This window comes from Xyrauchen texanus, chromosome 8 (assembly GCF_025860055.1).
Source record: "Xyrauchen texanus isolate HMW12.3.18 chromosome 8, RBS_HiC_50CHRs, whole genome shotgun sequence".
Taxonomy (NCBI): Eukaryota; Metazoa; Chordata; class Actinopteri; order Cypriniformes; family Catostomidae; genus Xyrauchen; species Xyrauchen texanus.
This window is the reverse complement of record NC_068283.1, coordinates 46,263,028-46,282,626: the sequence shown is the minus strand read 5'-3', so window position 1 is coordinate 46,282,626 and position 19,599 is coordinate 46,263,028. Positions and strand designations below refer to the sequence as shown.

Genomic DNA, 19,599 nt, shown 5'->3' with positions numbered 1-19,599 from the left:
GTTGCCCTTCAAAGAAACACGGCACGTCTGTCAAACACAGGCGGTGTGCACACGTCCATCTATGCTCGTGCTGTTCTTATCATGTACGCGATCGGCTGAACAAAATGCTTGTTCACCTAACACTGAACTTATCTAGAGAAAACATTGCGGCAAAATAATAAAAAAAAATCTTTGGAAGGTATCACCAAAAGTACAATTTTAAGTAGCAAAAGTAAAAATTCACAGGAAAGTTCAATTTCATCTGTTTTTAGTGTTTTTTTTAAAATGAGGCACACTTTGTATCATTTTAATGTCCAGTATGTTTGCGAGCATCTTACATAGTCTTTAAATTCTTAGCTAACCAGCAGAAGTGATCAGCCAGGTGTAAATCCCAGTTGCTCAGTGTTTTTCTCTTTTTCAGATTCAACTGAAAACACAGAGAAGGGTCCAACAGGAAACAGCAGCCCAGAGCAAACATCTGAAGATTATGAAACAAGTCTCTCAAGAAAGGGGATTATTAGAGAGCTGTTTCACATTGATGCTAATTTATCACAGCACATTTTATACCGTAGTAGCATAAATAATACATTCAAAGACAACCTGACCTGGTTGTCTTTGACGTGTGCAAAAAGTCTTGAGCATGTTTAGAATTTTGTAATTTTTATCCTGATGCAGCGGCGAGCTCATCCACTTCGAGCTCCAGAGGATAGGCAGGCTGGCTGTGAGGCGAGCCACTGTTGCCTCGAGCACGTACGAGAGTCAACAAGCATCTTTATAAAGAGGCATCCTGAAAAGGACTTTCAGCGCTGCTGTGTATTGCTCTTTTAGAGGAAAATACTCTTTTATAGAGAAAATCACTCTTTTAAATAAACTCAAAGTTTTTTGTGCTGTCTAAGTGCCCAGGGGCAAACTGAGAAGGAGAAAAGGCACTGAAGTGCGGCGTAGTTCCAACAGCAAGCAAAGCTTCAGAGGAACAGGAACAGGTGTGTGACTCGCAGCTGACTGCATGTACGACCATTAGTTCCAAAGAAAATTTCGAAATGAACTCAACGTATTTTCAGTTCTGCCTTCAATACTGTGATCCCATCCATGCTGATCTCCAAGCTCACTGAACTTGGCATTAGCCCCTCCCTCTGCAAATGCACCTTGGGCTTTTATACCCGTATGTCCGGGGGCGGGGTATGAAAATACTTTTTTCATAGATCAGAGGCATATTCGGCGCTCAAGAGAGACCCCTAGTGTCACTTCTTCGACACATTTTAAGTCACTGAGTAAGGCCATATAACACATAATAAATATTTTTCCACAAGACTTTTGAGAACTGGATGTTGTAGCCTAGAGTTTTTGTGACAAAATGATGTGAAAAACATCCTGATCACTCATTCATAACAACAACAGTAATTGAACTTTTATAAGACAATTTTAATGTTGAAAGGTCATATGCTAGGAGGCGTGAACGATCATGAATATGGATTGTGATTCACACTTGAAGAGACAAAAGACCCCTCCCCTGGGCCTATCTATCAGGAATGTGACAGAATGAGAATGAATGTGAGGAGACTTAATGATCAAAATCAAGTTTTAAGTTAAAAGAAGTAATCTGACTATATATTTTCTTTACATAAAGACTTTACTTAATTTTATACCTACATTACCATATAAAAGTTTTAGAAGAAGTCTCTTCTGCTCACCAAGAATGCATATATTTGATCCAAAATACAGTAAAAACATTGTGTGAACTCTTTTTACAATTTAAAAGAACAGTTTTCTATTTTAATATATTGTAAAATGCAATTTGTGATCAAAGCTGAATTTTCAGCATCATTACTGCAGTCTTCAGTGTCACATGATCCTTCAGAGATCATTATAAGATGCTGATTTTATAATATGGGCATATTTATAGTGCATTTTACTCATTTACACCTGAACAGATATTTGCAAGCACAAGCTTTGTTGATGATAATGAGGCAGCATAAACACTAGATAAAATATAATCTAAACATTCATAGAATTTTATATCATATTACATATCATATTTATATCATACAGCATACAATTTAAATACCTGCTTTAGCCAAAACAGCATTTACATGTAACTAAAACTTGATTATTAGGACATATTTCAAATTTCAATACTCTGAATCCTGGCTGGCAAGTCTAGAACAGTCCCACTAGTAAAATATGAACATGTTTATATAAAATAGCATGTCAACTAATGAAAACTAAATGACTTACTCGTCCGAAATTGTATCCTCGTCTGAATCAAGTCTCTCTTCAAAATACAAATGTTCATTGGAGTCCCGCTCTTCTTCTGAGGAAAATGTTAACTCTTCCTTACTATCCAGGAGTTTCTTCACCATTTGCATTGATCGCTTCAGCACATTAGCGTATGAATGGCACGCTCTGCTGGTGGTTTGGATCACATTAGCTATAATGAGCTGAGCCAGTAAAAACTGTACATCGCTTTGTTTCATACAGATTACATTGCAGGAGAATATTTGTTTTACATTTGAATTATTTTATTTAAAAGTAGACATTTTAAGCTTTCTTTAGACATATGTTTCATGTTTGTGTGAGAAGAATTCACAAAGTTTCAGTTCATTTTTGTGACGTGTTTCTGAAATATGCTTGTGGAGACAGAGACTTCTGATAGCTCATCATTTTTATTTTCTTTATTTTACAAAAAGCACAAGGTTTTGTTGTTATTGTGAGTGTACACAAATAAAAGTAGACCCTTTATAGTCTCTAATGATGTCTTACACATATCTGTATACCCAAAAATGATGGATTATATTGTTTTTCTGCTGTAATGATGAAAATATCCAACAGGATGTGCCGGCACGTCCATCGACCCCAGAGGGTTAACAACAATTAATCGATTTTATTTTAATAATTAACTTCCCTATGCAGAATAAGTATAATATCGTTCTATCTAGAGGGAAAATGGCACCCCCAGCCTGGATTCTCCAAAGGTTTATTTTTCTCCACTAACGAACATCTTATGGAGATTTTCGTTACTTGTCTCAATTGTCTTTAACTTGCTCACTGGGGGTCTAAAGCAAAACATTTTAAGGCATGAGTTTCAATAAAGTTTCTCAATGAAACTGCTCAATGACATTAAGACATTACAAACATTTCAGCATGATTTTCAGTAAAACTGCTTTGAAACAATTTGAAGTGGGAAAAGGTCAACACATGACATAATATCTCAAATAATGGGCTGAAATTACATCTATACCCCTACGCTGCCAGCCTCTGTATACCTGGGAGTGCCCGCACTCCAAACGGTTCAAGCAGATATGAAGGACCCACTTTAATTAAAAGTAATTTAATTTAAAATACATTTATTTCATAAGTATACTAAAAATACATGAACATATCTATGTACAAATTGAAAGTATCGTGTACTTGTGTCATGCTTTCTTCAAATGCACACATTGAAATTTTGATCACTGTTATTAAGTGTTAAATTAGTATAGCTTTGACAAATGCAGAAGAAGTATACACTAAGTTAAAATATATTGTACTTTAAGAAAATACACAGGTTAGGTGCTTGTTTCCATATATAACTTGTTTTATGATTCTGCAACTTTGAACAGTGTTAAAAGCAATTGTCAAATAATGTTCTTCAAGCACAAATAATATTAGTAATATGACAGAAATATTTTCCTAATATGTATATACTGTTGTGGCAGCGGGGGCGTGGTCAAGCGCCCGTCCGGGAGAGAAAAGCGGTAAGGGCGCTCACACCTGAGCTAAATGATAACTAACACCTGTGTCTAATTTCAGTAACATGAGGAGAGCGGCATAAAAGGGCAGCAGCGACAGAGCAGAGGAGGACCAAGGAAATGTCTTGTTATATGTTGAGAAGAAAGCTACAGAATTAAAACTTACCCCTTAAGTTGACGTGTGTGTCCGTTTGGTCTTTATCAGTTCGTCACAACTGTATACTGTATATTTTAAATTATGCCATGGCTGATCTGAGAACTTTTATTTTGTTTTCATTTCATCATATTAACAGTGGATAAACTCTTTTAACTTATAACTTGGATGTCTTATAACAAGAGGTTACTAACGCTGGAAACATATTAGTTTAAAAATGATAATAAAACGTTTGGTTACTTATGTAACCTCCGTTCCCCGAGGGAGGGAACGACACGTTGTGTCGGAGAAGCGACACTAGGGGTCTCTCTTGAGCGCCGATATTCACCTCTGATCTTATTGAAAAGGGCCAATGGGAGTTGGCAGTCAGTATTTGCATACCCGCCCCGGACATACGGGTATTTAAGCGGGGCAAATACGGGAGTTCATTCAGGATTTTTCTGAGGAGCCGGAAATGGTCCGGCCACAACAGTGGCTCGATTCAGCGACTATGGCGGAGGAAAGACACAACATGTCGTTCCCTCCCTCGGGGAACGGAGGTTACATACGTAACCAAACGTTTCCCTTCTGTCGCTCTCTCCACGTTGTGTCGGAGAAGCGACACTAGGGGACCCATTCCAATCTTGCCATGTGCTGAACCGTGCACGTGACCTGCCGATACAGAGGCGGGCAGGGATTCATCCAGTGCCACGCATCGTCTGTACCCGGCTGCACGTACTCTTCCCCAATGCCCCATACTGAACATCGGGATCCTTCTAGTTACTCTGGGAGGGGAACAAGGCGATGTTTGCCAACATGGGAACGGGCCAGCCTGGCTGGGCCTCTTTTCTCTCTATGTTTCTCGCATAGAGCAATCACGGCCGGGGCCCTTACACGCATATAGGGAAGGGGTCTTACCCAGACCCCTGCGGAGACCACACCTGCCCTTTTTCTTGGGGAGGAAAAGTGGTAGACACGCCACACGACCGTCTTAGGGCTCGTGTGGAAAGTATGGTGCGGTGGTAGATCCCAGCCTCGAAGGGGAGTTGCTACAGCACGGCGACCGGGCAGCTGTAACTGCCTAAGGGAGACACGGGGTCCGCTCGTAAGGGGACAGAACCGTGGAAATACACACAGGGGCGTCCGCGCAGGAGGCCTTCTATTCTACCTGTGGAGCACCTATACCAGTACAGGGTAGCCATCAGGATACCCGCAGTGGCTTGGGTCGGCGAGTTCCTCCGCTGAACCGCATGGACCCGGAGGGCTGGGGAGGAATCGACCAGGGTCCCGACTCGAGTGGGGCGCCCTGGGAAAAGGGCGCACTACTTAACCTTGACGCCAGGAAAAGGGCGCTGGGCAAAGCGATCCACCCGGCCGGTCGGTTCACGTGTTACCGAAGTTCTCACGGGCTCGGACCTGAGAAAACACGAGACGCTAACCGACTCAACGCGGAGGTTGTAAAACCTCGCGAAGGTGTTGGGTGTTGCCCAACCCGCAGCTCTACAGATGTCTGCTAGGGAGGTGCCCTTGGCCAGTGCCCACGAGGACGCTAACACCCCTTGTTGAGTGAGCTCGGACCCGTAAGGGTAGGGGCACGGCCTGGGTGTGATAAGCCAGTGTGATGGCATCGACAACCCAGTGGGCGATCCTCTGTTTGGAGACGGCATTCCCTTTCTGCCGCCCCCAAAGCAGACAAAGAGCTGCTCAGAGCGTCTGGTGCTCTGTGTGCGGTCCAGGTAAATGCGCAGGGCGCGCACTGGACACAGCAACAGAAGGGCTGGGTCTGCCTCCTCCCGGGCAGCGCTTGCAGGTTCACTACCTGATCTCGAATGGTGTGGTAGGAACCTTGGGCACATAGCCCGGTCGCGTCTTAGGATCACGGACGTATCTGCCGGACCGAACTCCAGGCAAGTGTCGCTGACAGAGAACGCTTGCAGGTCCCCGACACCTCTTGATAGAGGCGAAGCGCGATCAGCAGGGCCGCCTTAAGAGAGAGGGCCCTGAGTCCAATTGATTCAAGCGGCTCGAAGGGGGGTCTCTGGAGTCCTGCCAAGACTACCGAGAGATCCCAGGAGGGAACTAGGCCTGGCCGGGAGGGATTTAACCTCCGGGCGCCTTTCAGGAACCTGAGGATCAGGTCGTGCTTGCCCAAAGACTTGCCATCTACAGGATCGTGGTGGGCGGCAATGGCGGCAACATACACCTTGAGGGTGGACGGGGACAGCCTCCTGTCCAGCCTCTCCTGTAGGAATAGGAGCACAGACTTGATAGCGCACCTCTGCGGGTCTTCAGTTCAGGAAGAACACCAATCCGCGAACAAGCGCCACTTTAGGGCGTAAAGGTGCCTGGTAGAGGGAGCTCTGGCTTGGTTGATGGTATTCACAACGGTCGCCGGTAAGCCGGCTAGCTCTTCCGCGTCCCGTCCAGGGACCAGACGTGGAGGTTCCAGAGGTCTGGGCGCGGGTGCCAGAGCGTGCCCCGTCCCTGAGAGAGGAGGTCCTTTCTCAGGGGAATTCGCCAGGGAGGAGCTGTCGCGAGGAGCCTGAGTTCCGAGAACCAAGTCCGAGTGGGCCAGTAGGGGGCCAATAGTGTGACTTGCTCCTCGTCCTCCCTGACCTTGCACAGCACCGGTGCAAGAAGGCTCACTGGGGAAATGCGTGACTTGCGCAGCCCCAAGGGCCAGCTGTGTGCCAGCTGCCTGTCCCGAGGGGAGCCTCTGTTAGGGCGCACCAGAGCGGGCAGTGGGAGGTTTCCTGGGAGGCTGAACAGGTCTACCTGGGCCTTGCCAAACCGTTCCCAAATCAGCTGGACCGACTGGGGTGAAGCCTCCACTCCCGCCGGGCAGGCGTTGTCGCGATAGCGGCGTCCGCTACGACGCTGAGCTTGCCGGGATGTGAGTGGCACGCAGCTTACTTGAGTCCATAGGAGGAGACGGCGGGCGAGTTGTGACATGTGGCGGAGCGTCACGCCGCCTTGGCGATGTATGTACGCCACCACCGTGGTGCTGTCCGATCTCATGAGGACGTGTTTGTCCCGAACTAACGGGAGGAACTTCCTGAGAGAAAGAAGGACGGTCAGCAACTCCAGGCAGTTGATGTACCAACGCAGCGGGGCCCCTTTCCAACGGCCCGCTGCTGCGTGCCCGCTGCACACGGCACCCCACCCGGACCGGGAGGCGTCGGTTGTGACCAGAACGCGTCGGGACACCTGCTGCAGGGGCACTCCTGCCCGTAAAAAGCAGAGGTCTGTCCAGGGTCGGAGTGTTTTGAGGCAGGCGGGGGTGATCCTTACCCGATGCGTGCCGTGGTGCCATGCTTGTCTCGGGACTCGAGTCTGGCGCCAGTGCAGGAGTGGTCTCATATGCATCAACCCCAGTGGCGCGACCGCCGCGGAGGATGCCATATGCCCCAGGAGCCTCTGGAAAAGTTTTAGAGGGACCACTGTGCCTGGCTTGAGGGAAGCGAGGCAGTCCAGCACCGACTGAGCACGCTCGCTCGTGAGACGTGCTGTCATTGAGACTGAGTCTAACTCCAACCCGAGAAAAGAGATGCTCTGAACCGGAGTGAGCTTGCTCTTTTCCCAGTTGACCTGAAGCCCCAAACGGCTGAGGTGCCGGAGCACCCGGTCTCTGCGGATGCTGGCTACTCGTAGCGGGGCAAGGGCCGCCTCTGCGACCTTCGTGAAGACGCGAGGGGACAGAGACAGGCCGAAGGGGAGGACTTTGTACTGAAACGCCTGGCCGTCGAACGCGGACCGTAAGAAGGGTCGGTGTCATGGCAAAATTGAGACGTGGAAGTACGCGTCCTTCAGGTCTACCGCTGCAAACCAATCTAGATGCTGAACGCCAGCCAGAATATTTCTCTGCGTGAGCATTTTGAACGGGAGTTTTAACAAGGCCCGATTGAAAACTCGCCGGTCCAGGATTGGTCGTAAGCCGCCGCCTTTCTTGGGTACAATGAAGTAAGGGCTGTAGAAACCCTTCCTCATTTCGGTTGGAGGGACGGGCTCTACCGCACCCTTGGCTAAGAGGGTCGCGATTTCCGTGCGCAGGGAACTGGCGTGCTCGCCGTGTACTGCGGAAGAGCGGACGCCCCTGAAGGGGTGCGGGAGCCGGGCAAACTGAATTGCGTAATCGAAGTCGAATGGTCCGGTGCAGCCAGCGTGATGCGTTGGGAAGCGAAAGCCACGCTTCCCAGCTCTGCGCTTAGGGGCACCAAAGGGACGAGTATTTTGGACGTACCGGCGGGGCCTCGCAGCGGGCGGAACAGGTAATGCAGCGTCGGGCGGCCGTTCGCGGCCTGAGGCTGAGGTGCTGAGAATAGACTCAAATTACTTACCTTGCTCCGCGCGCCGGCGAGGCGGGTTCTTGACTGAGGAGGAGGTCTGATGTTGGCGTCCTCTGGACTCGTCTGAACCGGCCGGCCGGGGACAGTCGTGGGCAGGCGGAAGGCGGATCGCGCGTCCGGTGTACCGGGACTGTTGTGATCTGAAAGCACATTGCCGTGAAAACGGCATTTGCGGGCCAGGTGACCCAGAGGCAAAGGAAATAGCTCTATTATTGAGAATGTGAAAAATGTAAAAACAAAGGATTCTCCTCCCGGCCCTCCACCGGGAAGCGGAGAGGTCTTACCACCTCGGAGCTAACGTCTCGGTCTCTGGGTCGGTCGTCTCAGGAGCGCCTGGGAGCCTTCCGGGTCCTCGAGGGGTCCGTGAGACGAGGGGCGTCCCCTTTCTGCGGGGAGCTCAACGCGGGGCTGAGAGCTAGGCCCGCTCTCGTTCGTTGAGGCGGAGCACCACTTCCTTTCTTACTTGAAAGCCGCAGGAGGACGCCCTCGGCGAGCAGACAGGGCATGGCCCCTGGCGGCAGGTTCTGCGGCGGGCAGGACGTGTGACCTGGCCTCCGTCTGTTTCTTCACCACTGAGGACTGCTGGGTGGAGTCGTCAGGTGGTGTCGCCGAATGGAGCTGGGGGACTGGAGAGTTTTGAGAAAGCGTGCTTTGTCTACCTCCTGTACTACGACCAGATCCAGTCCATTTGTTATGTTTCTGGACCACGAGGGTGGACATCGCCTGTCCGAGTGCAGTTCCTGCAGCACGTCAAGAACAGGACTACCCAAGTGCAAATCTTGAAGTGCCTTGGCCCGGTGGACTTGCAGGAGGGGGCCATGGCATGCAGGGGGGGAGCGGTCTGGGACCGTTCTACCGCCGAGGGTAGTGAGAGCGGAGGAGCGAGGAAGCTTGGCTTGCTCAGCTCGTCATGCACGTCCGGGAAGGAACGGGGGGGGCGCGGCTGTGGGCGGCGCACCTGCCCGTGGAATCATCAAGCCCGGGGAAGCGTAGCGGATCTCCGTGCGTCAGGCTCAGACTGGGCAAGCAGACCCGTAGGTGGCGGCCCAGGCGAGTTATCCGCATCCGATGCCGCTGTGACGCTCTCCGATGCAGCGGTGATGTCGTCATCCAATGTCCAGGAGCTCCAGGGACCGGGCGGCCAGCCATTGGGCGGACCGCGCTTATCCCGAGCTCAGGAGGGGAGCAAGCAAGCGTGCAGGGGGGGGCGGGGGGTTTCGAGCGGTTTTTACCCGGCGAAACGCAGCCCGCCATTATCCCGGGATCATCTTCATCGCTCGCGGCGCCTGCGTCAATCCCGTAGGAAGGAGGCGAGGCGCGGAGGGCGGCTGAAGTGGCTTTCTTCCTCACAAGAAAGCAGAGATCGCAGCGCTGCTGCAGCTATGTTCTCAGGCTGAAAACATAACCCATTGGAGAGCATGCTCATCCCGAGCCCGGACGGAAAACAGCAAGCGTGCCGGGGAGGCGGGGGGTTTCGAGGGGTTCACCCGGCGAACGCAGCCCGTCATTGACCCCAGATCGCTTTCATCGCCATGCGGCGCCTGCCTCAATCCCGTGGGAAGGAGGCGAGGCACGAGGCGGCTGAAGCGGCTCTCTCTCACTACAAGAGAAAGCCTACGACCGCAATGCTGTCATGGCTATGTTCTCGTACTGAAAACATAGACCATTCATAAAAACGCTGCCTGCGTGTTTCACGCAACCCAGGTACGCCAGGCGGTTTTTTATGACCGTCAGAGGTGGGGAGAAATCACCGCCTCCAAAAACTACACAGGGGCGGAAAGGCATCTTCAGAAAGACGCGTCCTGAAAAGGACGTTCAACGCCGCTGTGTTTGCTCTTTTAGAGGAATTTACTCTTTTAAGGAAAATAACTCTTTTAATATACACAGTGTGTATGTGTGTCTGCGCTTGTCGAGGCTCAGGGACAACAATGCACGCCGTGCAAAGTGAAGGAGAAAGCCGCTGTTGTGCGCCGTCAAGATCCAACAGCATGCAGATCGTCAGAGGAAACAGGAACGTTTTATAGTGGTGTGTAAACTCGCAGCAACTGCAGACAGACCATCGGCTCCGAAGAAATTTTCTGAATGAACTCCCGTATTTGCCCCGCTTAAATACCCGTATGTCTGGGGGCGGGGTATGCAAATACTGACTGCCAACTCCCATTGGCCCTTTTCAATAAGATCAGAGGTGAATATCGGCGCTCAAGAGAGACCCCTAGTGTCGCTTCTCCGACACAACGTGGAGAGAGCGACAGAAGGGGAAACATGGTTTTTATAACTTTTTTAATTGCACAATGCACATTCCTTAAAACATAAGAGTGATACTAAATTTCATGTGCAAATCGCTGCTCAAACATTTTGTTCAACAAAATGTAATGCAGTCTGTTAAGCCATTGATGATGATACTACTGGAACACTGAATTCAACTGCGGGGTCTTGTGTTAAGGTTTAAAGCTATTTCCTCATCCCCAATAATAGAATACAAAGCAATATTGTTCATTATCCTACTTTTTTAATTCTGCTGACTTTAAGATTAGATTAGATTCAACTTCATTGTCATTGTGCAGAGTACAAGTACAGAGCCAATAAAATGCAGTTAGCATCTAACCAGAAGTGCAAATAGCAATATATATATATATATATATATATATATATATATATGTGCCCGGTGACCATAGCAGTGCAAGCAGCATCAGGAGGTAGAGGTTATGTGCAAAGAAAACAAAAAACAAAATGTAGTCCGAATGGGATGTCGTTTTCAGCGCCTGAGTTTAGAGTTCATTAGGCTGACAGCTGAGTGAAAAAAAACTGTTCCTGAGACTCCTATAGTGTCTCCCAGATGGGAGAGGAGTAAACAGACCATGGTTGGTGTGATAGGTGTCTTTGAGAATGCTTCTCACCCTCCTTAGGCAGCGTTTGTGGTGAATGTCTTTGATGGAGGGTAGTTGAACACCAGTGATGTATTGGGCAATTTTGACCACCCTCTGGAGGGCCTTCTGGTCTGAGACAGTATATTTGCTATACCACACTGTGATGCAGTTTGTTAGGATACTTTCAATAGTGCAGCAGTAAAAGTTTAGCAGGATGTGGGGGGACAGGTGAGCTTTCCTTAGCTGTTGCGCCTTTTTGATCAGAGTGGAGGTGTTGTAGGTCCAGGAAAGATCCTCAGAGATATGGACACCCAGGAACTTGAAGCTTGTCACACGATCCACTTCGTCCCCATCAATGTAGATAGGAGTGTGTGTGTGGTACTTCTTAGTCCGCCGGTAGTCCACAATCAGCTCCTTGTTCTTCTGGGTGTTGAGTGTGAGATTGTTCTTGGCACCCTGTCGTGGAAAGTCAGTTGATTCTCTCTAAGTTGTAAGAAAACTCTCAGAGTCTTGAGTTCCAGATGCCAAAGTTGCAGTTTATTGAACACCAACAAACATGAGACCAGCCAGCTGTCTGTTCTGACTCTGTCCTCCTAAGTTCTCAGTTATATACCTTTTGTTATCTTTTTGCCCATTATCTCTGACCAATAGATTTATTATCCTTGTCTCCTTCCTTCGCCACCAATAAGTTTTATTTCCCTCACTAATTGCCCATCCCTTTAAAACCACACATTAGCTGGTAACCCCATACACCCCGGACACATGCAGTTCGTGGTACAGCATACATCAATCTTAGAAACATCTGTGTAATACAGCCTTGTCCTTATCATGCAGCTTTCACCTTTCACCTCCATTTCAGCAGACCCTTACAATGAGGGCCTTGTCTGTTCCTCTATGAAAATACAAACTAGTTAAACATTTAACGCATCAGGGCGTTTAACGCATCAAGGCACTACATTATGCCAGAGATCTCCTAAGCAATACACCAAGGATAGTGTCCACTGATCCTAACAGACTGTGGTCTGTTAGTGAGAAAGTCCAAGGTGCATTTTCAGAGGGAGGGGCTAATGCCAAGTACAGTGAGCTTGGAGATCAGCATGGATGGGATCACAGTATTGAAGGCAGAACTGAAATCAATGAATAGCATCCTGACATATGTGTTAATTTTGTCCAAGTGAGTCAGGGCGGGGTGAGCTGGGGCGATAGCATCTTCAGTTGACCTGTTGGGTTTGTAGGCAAACTGATCCAATGTCCAATGTTGGGGGTAGTCATGTTTTCAGATGGGAGAGGACCAGCCTCTCAAAACACTTAGTGATGATGGGAGAAAATAGCAACGGGGCTGAAGTCATTGAGGGCCACTGCTGCAGCATGTTTTGGTACTGGTACAATGTTGGCTGTTTTGAAGCAGGTGGGGACAATGGCCTGGGCCAAGGAGAGGTTGAAAATGTTGGTGAAGATGTCATCCAGCTGTTCTGCACAGGCCCTGAGCATTCGGCCAGGGATGCCATCAGGGCCAGCAGCTTTATGTGCGTTCACTCTGCTCAGGGTGGAGCACACGTCACTGGTGGAAAATATGAGCGGCAGATCATCAGGTGGGAGCTCAGTTTTTATGGGCGGTTCTTCGTTTCCACGATCAAAGCAAGCATAAAAGGTGTTCAGTTCATCTGGGAGGGTGGCATTACTGGTTGGGGGGAGTGCTGTTCGCTGGTTTGTAGTCTGTCCACATATGTCGGGGGTCATTGTTTATAAAATTGTCCTCAATCCACAGTTTGTAGTTGTGTTTGGCTGCTTTAATTCCCCTCTTCAGATTGGCCCTGGATAAAGTGTAGGCTTCCCAGTCACTAGATTTGAAAGCAGCATCATGTGCCTTTAGCAGGAGTCGGATCTGTGTTCTGAAACTTATACTGTAGTGAAGAGTCTGCTCCTTCCAGCCACACTTTTAAAGTTCTCACTGTGGGTTTAATACGTTTGAAGATGGGGGTGTATTTGGGGAATAGAAACAGGGATAAGTGATCAGATTGTCCAACATGTGGGATGGGGGTGGCTTTGTAGGCATCAGAGATGTTTGTATAAACATGATCAAGAGTGTTGTCTACTCTTGTTGGGCAAAAAACTTTTTGATAAAATTTGGGGATTGCTGTCCTCAAATCGGCTTGATTGTAATCCCCAGCAATAATAAAAGCCTCATCCAGATGCATTGTTTGCAGATTACTAACAACAGAAGAGAGTTCCTTTAAGACTAATCTACGATATCAATCTTGTCTTACAATGAATGAAGTCAAATTTGCCTCTTGAAAGAAGAATAAACAAAAACCAACAGAGAATGTAAAACACTGTTAATTTGCATTGTGCAAACAGCATATGGTCATTCTACAACTATCATGTAAGATATAACTACCTACATAAACATCTGGACTTCTAATAGTGCATAACAGAGCATCTTAGTATGGTTCTATACACAAATACAAATAACAAAGAATGGCAGTGACAACTAGCTAGCCAGCGTGCCCTCATTTATTATTAATTTCTGGCTAATAGCCACAAGTTAGCTACTTACGGTCCGTGGGCCTTTGTAGATCAGTAATTAGCTGGACCAATCAGACATCTCCATTTTTTCACTTTTCTTTGTGCATAGGGCAAAATGGTGATTTGACTTTTTATAAAATGTCAGTGTGGCAGGGCGGAATATGGGACCGGGTGCGCAGGATCACGACGCGGCCCCGCCCTCCGCCCTGCCACAGTCATGTGTTAAAACTTTCAAGCAATATACTGCAACATCTGTTGATGATTCTGCTTGGGGACTTGCACTTGGCTGTTGTGTTTGCATAATTAACGAATCAGGCCCTGTGTAGGTTTTGGGGACTGTTGAGGTTTTATAAAGTAACATTTTAAAGTAATTGTGGTTGTATTTATGTTTCTATTTTACCTTAATGTTAAATATGTTATGAAAAGGGGTAATTTTTTAGTTACTCTGGGTGAGATTAGTGTTGCTTTGAGACATATGTGATTCTGTGCAAATTATTTAAGTACATATTTGAAGTGTGTAGAGTTAATAATGTTGTCTAACAATGATTTTAATTCTCAATGCTTGGTCCTCTAACATTTTCCATGGTAATTACTGTGAAATGATGCTATTACTGCTGCTGCTGTAAGTACATATATTAATGCTAGCTGAAATTCAGTTGTGGTGTGGGCCAGCAGTATATTATCAGTAAAACATGAATGTATTTCCAGCACTCTTATAGTGTTATGTATTTGCCATTGTATTATCACTAAAATACATTATAAGTTCACATTGAATAAATTCTGCATAATACAAGGGTGGTTATTTAAAGTTTACTAAAGTATACTTGTAATAGTTCAATTTTAGCACAACCAAGTATACTTACATCTTTAGTTGCACCACAGCACTGCTTTCGGCAAACTTGATATCCATTAGAGGATATATTTTTGTGAATATTTTGAATGAAAGATCAGAAGGATAAACAATAAAGCCATTTGTTCCCCACAGCCTTCTTTGCTCATATTTTCCAAGGGTGCCAATATAAGTTCAGTGCACTGTATTAGTGATGTATGTCTCGAGACCACTTTTATGTGGTCTCGGTCTTGTCACGGCCTTGATGGTCTTTGGTCTTGGTCTTGTCTTGGTCTCGGACCTCTCGGTCTCGTCTAGGTCTCGCTGTCTCAGACCGACATAGTGGTCGGAGGATTTAGCAATACAATACTACAACATCCACGACGACACAACGCTCCATAATGCAACAGTATTATTATTTCACGCCCTTCAAATGCAACCAATCACATGTATTTATTTTGTGACACAGCCGTTGGCGCTCATCCATTCATATAACATTATGCCTCAGTGAGTGAGTGTAGCGTAGAGCGTAAAGAGCACAGTCAGTCAGTAGTATGTCAGAGAATTCCTTGGTCATAAAATTCGCTTTCGTAGAACACAATGAGTTCTTCTGCACATCGTCAAATAAAAAGAAGCATTCGGCGAAATGTAGATTCCGAAAAGTCTGCTTGACAGAGACAGCCGGGACCACCTCAACGTTCACCAGACACCTGGAGCGTAAACACAGGGAAAGGTAAAGCTATCTACCCATTTGCAAACTCTTTGAGGTAAAACCTTTCCAACCTCCCATGACCAAACAGATCATGTATCTGCTGAATTATTGTTGTTTATCATGTGTTCTTCTCACACGTACGGTATAAGTTATTTAGGGACATATTTTTTGCAAGCCTCTCTAAGGACGTAACTAACGTTAACCTGGTGAAGAGTGTAACTAACGTTACATGCTAATTAACGAGATTTTGTGTAACTGCAAAACTGACAGATGACTTTGAGCACACCGCCAACGGTGTGTGTGTGTGTGTGTGTGTGTGTGTGTGTAACCATAGCGACAAAACGACAAACTTTCGGATTTTTTTTCCCTCCGGTCTCGACTTGGTCTCGGTCTTGGTCTCGACTTGGTCTGTCTTGGTCTTGGTCTTGGTCTCGATACCCTCTGGTCTTGGTAGTGTCTTGGTCTCGGTTTAGGCGGTCTTGACTACAAGTCTACACTGTATGAAACTTATTTGCCAATTTGCTGAGGATACATTTGCTGTTATAAAGACAAAGAAAGGAAAATACAAAAGAAGTTTGAAAGACAGAAATCGGTCAGAGGTATCTGTAGAAATAAGAAGAGCCGTTAATGATTTACTCTCATTTTCAAAATCAGCATTTTCAGACTTGAAGATGTGTTCTCATTTCATCACAAGATTAACTTACACAGTTCACATTTTTTTCATGATCAATTAACTATGATTCCATGACACTCTAGAATGTGTTTTATAAATTGTTACCACATTTTATGTAAAAGTACCACACACACACTTCTATATTTATAAAAAAAAAATCATTCTTTACAGTTTGGTTAAAGAGGTCAGATAAGTATGAAAGTTGTAAAAACAGTACTGCAAAACACTGATCAATTAAAATGTAATATTGTTTTGTCTATTAAACACGGAGAAAAAATGGACTTTGCTATGACAGGAGTCAGTCCAGCCCAATCCCTACAACAGGAAAAGAAAGGAGGGGAACAGATAGATCAAGTATTTCACAGATTACATCTTGTTTGCAGGTACCACAACAAACTGAAAAGAAAAGATGTTCTTCAGATAACTGCAGGTTCATCACAGTCTCAAGAGTCTTGTGCTGAAGAGGAACTGGTTCAGACATTCATTAAAGAAATACTGATGATGAACTACAGAGCAAGATACATTAAAACTAAAGAGACCAAAAAACAAGAACACACACAACACAAAGACAATGACTTGTCTGATGATGAGGGTGATTTTTTCAATACATCTTTGTCTAATGAAGGAACAAGCAAATCTGAGCGGATTCACCCAATGGATGTTCAGATGGCCGTGTTTCATTGTGCTGATATATTCCTGAAGCAGCTGATGGTGACTAAACTGTCACAGTGTCAGTATGCTCTGCCTCTGCTTGTACCTGATCCATTCACACAACACATTGAGTTTCCTCTCTGGACATTCACACAAATCAACAAGAGCTGGAAGACATTTGATTATGCAGGTGAAATCATCAGTAAAGTCCAGTCAGTCTGTAAGGCACAAACTCCAATGGTGTGTTTCTTCAGGTTTGGCTCAGTGTCCTCATCCAAGTCTCAGCTGATGAACAGTCTGATCAATGAGAAACACAACACGTTCTTCCACAGGAACTGCCCAGGCAGTAGCAGAACCTGAAGAGCTGAAGTTTGACTATATTCTGGTGGTTGATACTGAGGAACTTCATGCTCTAGAACTGGCTGGAAGATCAATGAGACTTCATGACAATGAACTGGCCACATTTGTTGTGGGTCTTGGGCAACTGACATTGATCAACATCTTTAAAGAAAACCCATCTGAGATGCAGGACACTCTTCAGATTGTTGTTCAGGCCTTCCTGAGGATGAAGAAGGTCAAACTGAATCCCAGCTGCATGTTTGTGCATCAGAATGTTTCAGATGTCACAGCTGGAGAGAAAAACATGGAGGGAAGGAGACGACTGCTGGAGAAACTGGATGAAATGACAAAACTTGCTGCTAAAGATGAAGTCTGTGATGCAGAATGTTTCAGTGATGTCATTGCATTTGATGTTCAGAAGGATGTGAAGTATATTGCACAGCTCTGGGAGGGCAGCCCACCCATGGCACCACCAAACCCAAACTACTGTGAAAATGTTCAAGATATAAAGAAAACAATTCTTAAACAGGCCTCAACATCAGATGGCATGATGCTGAAAGACCTGAAAGATCATATTGAAGATCTCTGGGAGGCTTTACTGAATTAACGATTTGTGTTCAGCTTCAGAAATGCTCTGGAGATTTCAACATACAGGAAACTGGAGACAGAATACAGCAAGTGGACCTGGATTCTTCGCAGTACCATGCTGGAAATTGAGCAGAAAATACACAATAAAATAGAAAATGAAACAATTCATGAGGTTGATGAAGCAGATCTTCAAAGAGAACTGAAAGAGAAAAGTGAAGAAGGGAAAAAAAATCTATGTCAGATTTCTTTGAGAAAGACAAAGATAAAGAAATACTGATTCAGTGGAAAACTTCATTTGAGATAAAAATTAAAGAGCTTCAAGAAAACATTGTGAGAGAAACAAAAAGAAAATTAAATGAGATTCTTCAACAGCGAGACCTGAAGAGAAAGAGATTGATGCTCAGAGAACACATCATGAAAACACTCTCTTTGAAAAGAGCAAAACACTCGCCTTAAAACTCAAAGACAAAGCAAATGATGACAAAAGAGTTTGATTTATTTTGGAAACAGCGTGTGAAGATCATCAGAGACACTCATCCAATCAAAGACATTGACATATTAAGAGATGCGAAGCAACTCCTCAGTGACATCTATGAAAGTGCTCCTGTAGATCACAGCATGAACGGGGATATTTTCTCTGTGCCGAGTTATTCAGATTATGTACAGTTAAAGAAATCCAGTGGATTTACAGGACCTGCTAGAAATCTCTACAAAGGAGCAAAAGAGATGTTAGGTTTTGCTCTGTCTAAAGAGGATGAAACACAAATAAGAACATTAGTCAGTGAAATTGCTCATAAGACAGATAAAATGATCATGTCATTCAACACATCAAAGATGGGCTACAACAAAAGGTACATTCAAGTACTCCCAGATCACATCAAGGCAAGACTCACTGAACATGAGGGAAGACAAGTGAAATATGTGTTCAAGAATTAATTCTTCATGGATTTGGTGATTTCTATCTGTAAGAAATCAAACAAGAGATTCACTGACCAACACAGACTGTTCAGAGAAGCCAATGATCCTGTTCTCTATGTTGAGAGGAAGAGAGGAGAGTACTTCAGTGTTTTCCAGAAATATTGTAAAGGTGCAACATCAGCTGCTGTTTTTGGTGAGATCATCTGTCAGAAACTGAAAGATCCCATTGAACAGAGTGTTTATAAAAAGACTGCCAGAGATTTAGCAGATTAAATTAGAACAAACTGTGAATCACTGAATGGAAACAGATAAAAACTGGAGAAACACATCCTGAAGACACTGGCAGAAGAGGAGAACTTTAACAAATACATGAACTACATTCAGGATCCCAAAGATCACTTCAAGAGTTTCATCAGAGCTGAAGTCAGTCAGTACATCACTGATAAATTTAGTGTCATCGTTCTGCCCAAGATGATGAAGAACATGAAACACCTGCAGCAGAACATCATGAACGCAGCTCATGAATCTACTGAACATGTTCAAGTGAATGTCTCGGGTTACATGTGTAAACCTTGTTCCCTGAAAAAAGCGGAACAAGATGCTGCGCTGCTAAGCGCTACGGGGAAAAACCCTAGTTGTGATCGAGCTGAATAATGTGTGTAACACGTCAATGAACATTGACCGGAATTTATAGCCTCGGCTGATGTAATCATTAGATGCACCTGCGGCCAGGCTATAAATGGATACGTCACAAGGTGTCGTCAGATACTTCTTTTTGAAGAGCAGTCCTGGGACGTCCCAGTGCGGCAAAGCAGCGCACCATCTCGTTCCGCTTTTTTCAGGGAACAAGGGTTACACATGTAACCCGTGACGTTCCCTTTACAAAAAGCTTCACTATGATGCTGCGCTGCTAAGCGCTACGGGGAACGCAATACCCACGCCGCCACACTTGGGGCTGTCCGGACCCCTACGGTTGTGCAGTGTACTCACAAAAATGCGAGAGGTCTCAGACATGAGCTTGAGATGTCGACTCAAGGGCATAAGAGCCCGGAGTAGCATAAACATCTAAACCATTACATTTTGATGAATGTGTGCGGAGAGGACCAGCCTGCCGCATCACAAACTTGTTTAGGCATGGGCTGAGATGTCGACTCAAGGACATAAGAGCCCGGAGTAGCAAAGCATCTAACCCATAAAGTTCAATGAATGTGTGCGACGAGAACCCTATCGCAACACAAACTTGTCATAAAAACTGATGAATGTGAGCGGAGAGGACCAGCCTGCCGCATCAAAAACTTGTTTAGGCATGG

The 19,599-nt window shown here is 45.8% G+C and overlaps 1 protein-coding gene and 1 pseudogene across 1 annotated transcript in view; one reads left to right on the top strand and one right to left on the bottom strand.

Annotated features, from left to right (window-relative positions):
• Nucleotides 1-19,599, bottom strand: part of LOC127648279 (fibrous sheath CABYR-binding protein-like) — a 391,397-nt gene that overhangs the window by 145,062 nt on the left and 226,736 nt on the right. The window lies entirely within an intron of this gene.
• The window catches only part of LOC127648196 (interferon-induced very large GTPase 1-like), a 41,908-nt pseudogene continuing 38,378 nt past the window's right edge, over nucleotides 16,070-19,599 (top strand).